Source organism: Solanum lycopersicum, chromosome 4 (genome assembly GCF_036512215.1).
Source record: "Solanum lycopersicum chromosome 4, SLM_r2.1".
NCBI lineage: Eukaryota > Viridiplantae > Streptophyta > Magnoliopsida > Solanales > Solanaceae > Solanum > Solanum lycopersicum.
The window spans coordinates 35,147,400-35,156,629 of NC_090803.1; the positions used below are offsets into that span (position 1 = coordinate 35,147,400).

The 9,230-nt window shown below is 33.7% G+C and overlaps 1 long non-coding RNA gene across 1 annotated transcript; it reads right to left on the reverse strand.

The window, feature by feature from the left end:
• Positions 1-234: 234 nt before the first annotated feature.
• On the reverse strand, positions 235-9,073 carry LOC138348278 (uncharacterized). The gene is made up of 2 exons (XR_011220647.1): positions 8,857-9,073; positions 235-896 (listed from the first exon to the last, which is right to left on the reverse strand). It is a non-coding gene; the product is annotated as an uncharacterized lncRNA (long non-coding RNA).
• Positions 9,074-9,230: the final 157 nt, after the last annotated feature.

Sequence of the window (9,230 nt, forward strand, 5' to 3'; positions counted from 1 at the left end):
AGTATAATTAAGGCGAGTTCTAAAGTTGGCCATCCGTTAAAAGGACTTCTAAGCGAAAGAATTATTAATACATGCAAGACACTATTCTAGAATTATTATTTTAGTTAGGATTTATCTCATTCTTTGCCTATGGTTCCCACAACCCTAGTTATGGAGTTTAGTTACTCATAGCCATAAACACAATATTCAAATATAGTAGATAAGAATTCATGTACTTACTTCAATGAGAAAGAGTAAAATCCAAAAGTTTGCTTGATTAATCACCAATATTCACTTGCAATAATCTCAAAATCCAACACTAATACACAAAGTCTAAGAATATGATGTCTAACTATCTGGTGTCTAACAATACGGAGTCTAACAATACGGAGTCTAACCTCAAAAACGAGGTTTTTTGGAACTATTTATAAAAAAACAAAAACCTAATTAAACAGGGATTCTAATTGCTGGAAATCTGCCAAAACGCGGCTGGGTCGACGGACCTCGCGACGGACCGTAGTGGTCACGACGGACCGTCATGGACTCCGTCGTCCCATACTTGTGCAATGTCTTTTGCTGCTCTCTTCATTCCCCTTGACGGCAAGTATGAAGGACCGTCATAAGCACAACGTTCCGTCGAGGGTCTTCGTTCCAAAACACTTCAACTCTTGGAATCTGGGTACTGGGATCACTTCTCTGAACTTCACGACGAACCTGCAGGACGGACCGTCATAGCCACGACGGACCGTCACAAGCTTCGTAATCCCACACGTGGTCAGACTTCCCCATCTTCCTTCAGCAGCTGCACTACGCTGCCACCTACGGACCGTCACAAGCACGATGGACCGTCATAAGCTCCGTAGGTGGTCTCTTCTGCATTTCTTCGCTCAAAATCTCTGCATTCAGCTTCGGACTTCCTGCAAAACAAAGAGAAACTTATATAAAAGTTAGCACAAAAAGGTTTTTGTACACACTAAACTTAAGGAAAAAGTATTAATAATACCGTGAAACCACGGTATATCATGTATGCACACATACACATAAGGCTATGCATGATCAAAGAAAGCTCTTCCTAAACAACATGCTACGTCTGGAAAACCTAGTGACTAGACTTTCCTAAATCGTTATATGTAAATTGTGGTATGAATATGACGTATATTAATGTATTCAAAGAACACAACTCATTTTCTGTATGATTACAAAACATTAGTATCATCCACATAATTTTAGAACAACTCGAGCTAAGATTTGGAAATTGGATAGTCCAAACCCGAGAGCCCTATTTTTGACATAGATTATTTTTTAGTATGTTTCTTCTTCTTGTTATGTAGTTCAACGATCTCCTTTAATCTTATGTTTCACTTACAAGTGCAATTGTACATTGTAGTCCCATACCTACAACGAATCGAGTAAGCAATTCACAAGACGAAAGAGATATTTGGCTACTCTACTTTAGATTCTTCATTCTTATTTCCTTTGGGTATGATTATATATATATATATATGCCAATATTTATTGGCTATGCCCATTCTTTAGTTGATTTATAATTCATGCTCCATTATTGTCTACCTTACTTACAAGATAAATATTTCATTCTTAAATTGGGTATGAATATATTTATAAGTCAATCTTTATTGGCTATGCCCATTAATTGGTTATTGACCCTGTTTATATACCTTGATTCATCTACTCATACTCTAATATTAGCACAAGCCTTAGTTTATCTTTCAATCTTTTTCTTCTTGTTGATGTGTAGTTCAATAATTCTTTTGATCGTATGTTTTACTTACAAGTGCAATGATTCATTGTAGTATCATACCCACAATGAATAAACTAAGTAATCCAAGGACTAAGGAATTATTTCCCTACATTATAGTGAGTCATTCTTTACACTGTATATTCATTACCTTTCATAAGCATTTCTCTATTGATCATGCCATTGATTTCATTAATTTCATGTTTTATATATTATACATTTCATATACACGAGACTTTGGAATCATTGATGTAACATTAAGACATCTCAAGTGAGGGCCCAACATATGGGACCTCAGCCTGAGGGCCTTCTTTAGCAAACCCAGAGGCTGCTTCATTCGTTCATTCGTACTTCACATTATTCATTTCATTCATTCGTAGGCTGATGTTAACACCAGCTATACCTAGGATAAAGCTTAAGACTCTCATCGGGATCATGAAGTGCAATGACCAAGAATGACCTAATGTCATTGCTTGAATCTGGTTTCACCTCCCGATTGTCTTGCACAAAAACCTTCGGTGTCGTTCATTTCATTATCTTTCATACTTTAAGTCTGGACTCATTCTTTCTTTGGGAAATTTAACCTTAACCGACATAGATCATGTGAGCATCATTAAAACCAGTGTCTGCCCCACACCGAAAATAGGTGGAATCACCAATCAAAGTATCCCGAACATGCTGGCATATATAGGGAGTCAAACCCTGCTAGATCCCTATATTGGCAGTATAGATTCAAAGACAAGGAGTTATAAGGAGACCCATACCTGGCATGCCGGACAGTCTCATCTCATGAGAGTTACATGAACCTCCGCCCTTCCCGAAAGAAGGCATCACCGCTCATAGCTAGTCTATCGGTGCTTAGTATAAATTTCCATTACATTCAACTCATACGTCATGGAAGATGGCTTCTAGTATGAGGACATCATAGCTCAGTAGATTATTTCTCATCTCATCATTAGTATTAGTATACATTAATCTCAATATTTTCGTTAGAGTGTTCATAGAGACTGATCTCTTCTTTAGCTTTACACTCTCATAGGTGAGTAGGATTTGGTAACATTTACTTAGGCTCAGTTAATACTACTCTCATCTTTTACATTAGACTCTTATCATGTTGTCACCACATTCATTAACATTAGCACATTTGTTTTTCATAATTACTCACCCCTTTACGTGAATGTTCATTTCTTCTTTATATTCTAGTGTTGACTCAGGCATTATGGAGGCTTGCATCTAGATTAAGATTTACTTACTCTATAATGAATGGTCATCCTTAATTTACATAGATGAAATGTGAAGTTTCCTTACATATCATCCTTTGGTGTTAATGAGACTGGCTCACACCTTCTAATACCATCGTACGTGAATATTCTTTTAACGTAGCAGCTTAGGTGTAAGTGAGACTTGTCTCACTTCCTTTAACACCCCATTCTGGTCAATTACTTACTTTAGACCCCTTTAATTATGTTATAACTCATGTTACTTACTTTAGTGTAGTAGATTCATATCATCGTTTATGGATTATGAGCACTTCATTCAATGAGTTTCATGAGTTCATACGTCATTATTTTAGAGCATGTTGGGAGTTGTCCCAATGAGTGGCATGCCCTTGATTATGGATTCATTGATATTACTTTAGAAGTGCTTATATTATCATTTGATACTCTAATTACACAAGATTTAGCATACAATTAGTATTGGCTCAAGATTTGGGATGTTAGACTAGCAAATTCATTCTTATTGGTGTGCATCTTTAATTTTTCATATGCATAAACCCTTAGCCAATCTTTTAATCATTTATATAAATTTCTAGCCATTAGCATATTCATTTTGACAAATAGCCAATTTTTTTGGAACCAGATAGCCAATTCATTCAAGATATGATTTCATAGTGGCCTTGTTAAGCCAATTTTAGTTCATGACTTTAGAGTAACATTTTTAAGTCTTAATGGATAGCATCATATTAATATTTGATGACTTTACCAACTTCATAACGTCATATTAACAGCAAGTATGCACAACAGACCGTAACATCTTCATACATAATATTTTCGAACATATTTTTAACATAGTATCATTCTTTTAATTCACATAATAACACTTAGCATCAAACGAGTCCAACTAATAGGTTCAGTCAATCATTATTTAATGAAAAACTATATACATTAACATCAGCCAGCACCACATACCAACAATATGATTTCTAACCTATTCAACTTTTAAATTGTAACAAGGATACTAGGGAAAAGGAGTTCGACAAGAACGACGGGAAACGACCCTAGTTTTCAAAATCTTTGAATCATTCAAAAGAAAGTTCTCTTGAAGAAATAAGTGCAGGAGAGAAACCCATATGTTAAGTAGAACTTAATCTATGAAGACCACCTTGAATGAACCTTGAAGAAACCTTGAAAATCGTTTAAGAAATTTTCTAAATTTTTTTCTTGCGCTTGTTTTCTGGTTTTAGTCGTGTATTTGTTTGAGTTTGAACGTGGTTTTTAGGTTAAGGAACTGACCTTCACTTATTCAACTTAGGGTTTAACAAGTTAATTAAATATATTAATTAACTAATTACTAAACAAAAAACTCCTAAGTTGACTAAACATAGGAGAATGTTGACTTGACCTAAAATTTGTAATTTTGGTGTTGACTATGGTTTAGGTCAACATTTTGACTTTATATTAATTAATTTAAATCCTTAATTTAATTAATTTAGGGACCTAGGTTAAGTACTAAAGTACCCCTAAGTTATTGGAACCATAATCAACCTTTTAGGACCATCCTAGGTTAAGTACTAGGATGTTTCTTGCATTATATTAGGTTAGCATAAGAATTTCGATTTTACCCCTTTAATTTAATTAATTAAATTGATAATTTAATTAATTAAGTAACCTATGATAATTACTAAAGTACCCTTAATTCGTTATAACAATAACTAATCCTTTGGACCATCCTAGGTTAAATACTAGGTTGTCTTTTTCTTGTCTCAACTGAAATCTTGAAACTTCTTTGTGATTTCAGTTTTGACCCTTTAAATTTATTAATTAAGTTAGTAAATTAATTAATTAACTAGTATCCCTAAGTTGTTAGGACCTTAACCAACTCTTTGGATCATCCTAGGTTAGGTACTAGGTTGTCCCTTTCTTGTCTTAACCAAAATCTGAAAATTTCCTTATAGTTTTGGTTTTAGCCCTTTTAAATTATTTAATTAATTTGATAAATAAATTAATTAGATAACCTAGGGGAATTAATTACGTACCCCTTAGTTTATAGGACCATAACTAACCTTTTTGACCATCATATGTTAGGTACTAGGTTGTCTCTTTAACTAGTACTAGGTTAGTGTCAACCCGTTTTTGGCCTAGGTTGTCAGGTGCACTAGTAGGTCCATTTCAGTTAGTACTAGGTTATTTAGATATTTGGGGAAGTATGTTAGAGTCTAAAATTGGTTAGGACTTTAGGCCCCACATGAAGTGATCCCTTATACACGTTTTGTCCCCTTAACTACCCTAACCGAATTCGGTTTGGGTGGTCCCCTCCTTTGGTGCTTCTTCACATGCCTTGAACATGTGCTTGTACATGGGTTTGTTGTACTTTCCTAACTAACTATTATTTATGGTTCCTTTGGGAATGTTTACTTATTGTCTTAAGGATCCTCGTTATGTCCTCTGGCACTGCTTACTCTACATGATCATTTTAATTGATCATGTGACATGGTATCTAGGCTTGACACTTGGATGCCTCATACCTTTTTGTGAGTTAAAGGAAAAAGCATTTTAGTTTAGGGTATTTTTTGCTGGTACATTTCTAAACAAGCTTGGACTATTTTTTGCTTATTTGGGTATATATAGAAATTGGCTACCCTTTAGCCATTTTTCTATACTATGCCCAATATTTTTCAGTATTGTTCATTGGAATGCCTATGTATCCCCAATATGTATTCTAACGGACTTACTGGCTCTTCACTAGACATATGATTTTCCGAAATGTTATAATATGGTAAGATAGAAAATCTCTCAATGTTAGGTTAGGGTTCCAATGAACATTGTCCTATCCCATAACTTTGTGCCCACAAAGGTATAGCTAGTGGATCCACCTAAGCTAAAATATTACCGGTCCTACCTTAGGCAAGTAGACTACTTCTTTACGGCATGAAGGTTCATGGCACCGAATTTCATGCCAAGCTCACATAGTCTATGTCGTTTAAATGCTTATTCCCATCATTTGAGATGTGCACTATGATTTCCTGATAAGTTTTATGAAGTATGGGTGGTAGTATGGGATGTCATTCATGTATTGCACGAGTAGACTTTAAGAGGGCTATAGTGAGTTCTCTAAGGTCTTAATGACTAATGAATGAATGCTCTCTTAATGAAGCTAATGAAGAATGTTGACTTAAATGTTCAATGAGTTGATGCTTGCTTTACTTGGATTTTATTTATGACTTACTTTCCTTATCATGACTTATGAAATGTTTATGTTTCCTTATGTATGAGTATGGTTCAAAGATGAAAAGGAGGAATGGTAAATTCAATTTTGGTGGCCTTAATGTGGTACTTACTGTGGATGGTGGTATGAGACTCTATTCATACATTGCACAAAATATAGCTTGAGATTACTTGAGGTGAAGGTTTAATGTGATGAAATTACTTGAATGTTGATTGTGTTTATCTTGTGCCTCTTATACTTATGTTCATGAAGTTTTTTCAAATTGGCATATATCATGATTTTCAAAGAAAATTTCCTTTTTAAGCATAGTTTTGCCTGGCTATCACACTTAGTACATTAAATGTGTAAACCCATATTTCTTTTATTTTCTACAAAGTGTAGGGATTGACACTCAATTTGATTCCCGTCGTGAATAAATACTTGGATTGAGTTCTTTCAAGGCTAGTGGTATATCCTCATGATCTGAGGACAAGTACATGATGTTTTATATCTTTTGTTGTGATAGACTATTTCTACACTTTGTTTAAGACTTTCAATTGTGAAGGGTCGTGACTTTACTTTTAATTTCAATACTTGTTTAGATGGACATGTGAGATTGTAGACATATATTGTGTTTTTAAATAAATTTTTTCGATTGTATAGATTTAAATAAAGGTTTTAATTCTGCACTATTTCATTTATCCTATGTTATGAATGTTATGAGGCTCTTTAGAGTCTTGTACGTTGTGTTATATCTAGGGTGTAGACTCAGGGCGTAATATATATAATAATAATATTTTATTTAAAATTTTCATATATAAATAATATTGATTACAATTCATAGTTACAAGTGTTACGATATTAATTTTTTAATAGCACCCATACATATATAGATATTGTGCATGAAATTAATATTGGAATTATAATTTTTTGTAAATTGCAATATAAGAAAGGAATAAGGAATGAGAATAATAGGAACCTCTCATGTTTGGAGAAAAAATGACAAATGTGAGGGAGGAGATGGAACACAATACTTGGTGGCAACTTAAAGTTAAAAACTTCTAGTTTATGATTTAACAACTGAACTAGACAAGTGGCTTGGTCCTTTACTGAAGACGATGTCATAATAGAAGAGAAATTGGAGGTTAAAAATTTCATTATAAACTAAATATGGGATATGTTAAGAAATTCAAAGATCATATATCTGAGGACGACATAGATAAGGCTTGGTGGATAGGAGAAAACAAAGGGAGGTTCATAGTGAGGTCGATTTTCAACAACTTAAGTGGGAGTAGTGGAACAAAAAAGGGTAAAAAAAACTGGATCAAGGGTCATCTTTTTAAAATTGTCTTCTTCATTAGGGAGTATGAAATAAAGAGAGTTTTTACTAATAATAATGTTAGCTGCAAGTGGTTTCAAAATGCAATTATTATAAGTATGGAGAATGAAAATAATAATACATCTTTTACTAACAGATTCCGTAGCTCAAAGGCTATAAAAGCATTTTATTTCATGTACATGTACAAATATTAAAGGAATTCATCTTCAACAACTCATTATCCCATGATGGGAACACAAGACATCAAATAAGTTAACAAAAATATTAAAGGCAATCCCCAACTATCATAATGTGGGAATTATAGAAAAGGAGAAATGCAAAAAGACACTGAAATGAACATTCACTCAAGTGAATGAACCATTATTAGATGAAAATACATCAGTTGGTTAGAAGGAAAGTTCCCATTGCCCAAGAAGGTTCCATGTCAATGGAAAGAAACTATGGACATGTTGTAGAGATATAAACTTACTCTCGATTACCTTATAGTGAATCGAAAGTTATTGAAAGAAAGATGGATCACATGCAACACTGATTGTGCTAGTAAAGGTAATCGAGAAAATAATGAATATGATTTTTTATTAGAAATAATGGTGGAGATCTAGCATATGCAAAAGGAGAGAATATTGGGATAACTACAAACATGAAAGCAAAATCAATAGCTATTTGAGAAGTTTTGTGTTTCCGTTTAAGAAATGGATTTCAACAAATCCTCTTGAGATAAATTTGATTAGTGTGAGAAAACATGCTAGTCAAGAATTGGAGAATACCATGAGAAATAGTTGAGAGAGTGACATATATTTAGGAAATCATGAAGAACGTAAATGTTCAAATTAAGAATATATCTAGAGAATTTCAAATCATTTAGTAGACTTTATTGCTAATGTAGCTATTGGTACAGAGGGAATTCAAAATTTCAAAACTATAATCAATTATCAAGTTGAGCAAGGAGAATACCTAATATTAACAAGCAACAAATTCCTTCAGTAAGAGTCAAGATAAGGAAAATTAACATCAATAACAACAACTAACATGCTTAAATACACAACAAATGCAAATAACTCCACAACTATGTTTATAAGTCAAGTAACATCTATATAAGGAGAAAACAAGATGTAATGGACTATTTATATTAAGCTATCATATTTATCCTAAGTTATGATAGCTAACAAGAAGTTATGAAAGCACCAAAAAACATGAGAGTCGAGGAGTCGGATCTGTATTCTTAACTTGTATTTAGCTAGGAGATCAAGATAAAACTTAAGAGCAATTTGGTTTTCTCCTTTTCTACTTCAACTACAAGAAGGAAAAGGTTAGAATATCAGCAGAGACGCAAGGCATATGAGAAATAGTTACTTACAAGGATCTTCAAAGCTGGAATGAAGGGTTCATAGTCTTTTCCAAGATCGATAGAGCTCATACATCCAAATCGGATAGTACATCTAAAGATGAGATAAATCAATAGAGAAATGAAAAGAAAAAAAATCGGAGAAGAAAATGAAGAAGTAACTTTGAAAGTTGATCTTGACACTATAAGAGAAGGCTAGCGATGGAATATGTTAATCATCCATATGAGAAGGAAGCAAAGATTATTGTTGGGGGTAACAAGGGGTAACAAGGTGGAGCTTCATTAGAGATGTGGAAGGGTCAGGGAATGAAGAAGTTGAAGACTCACTTAGGAAACCCTATTTCATAGAGTCTTGCTATATCCTTATTTGGTCACTTTTGAGCCGA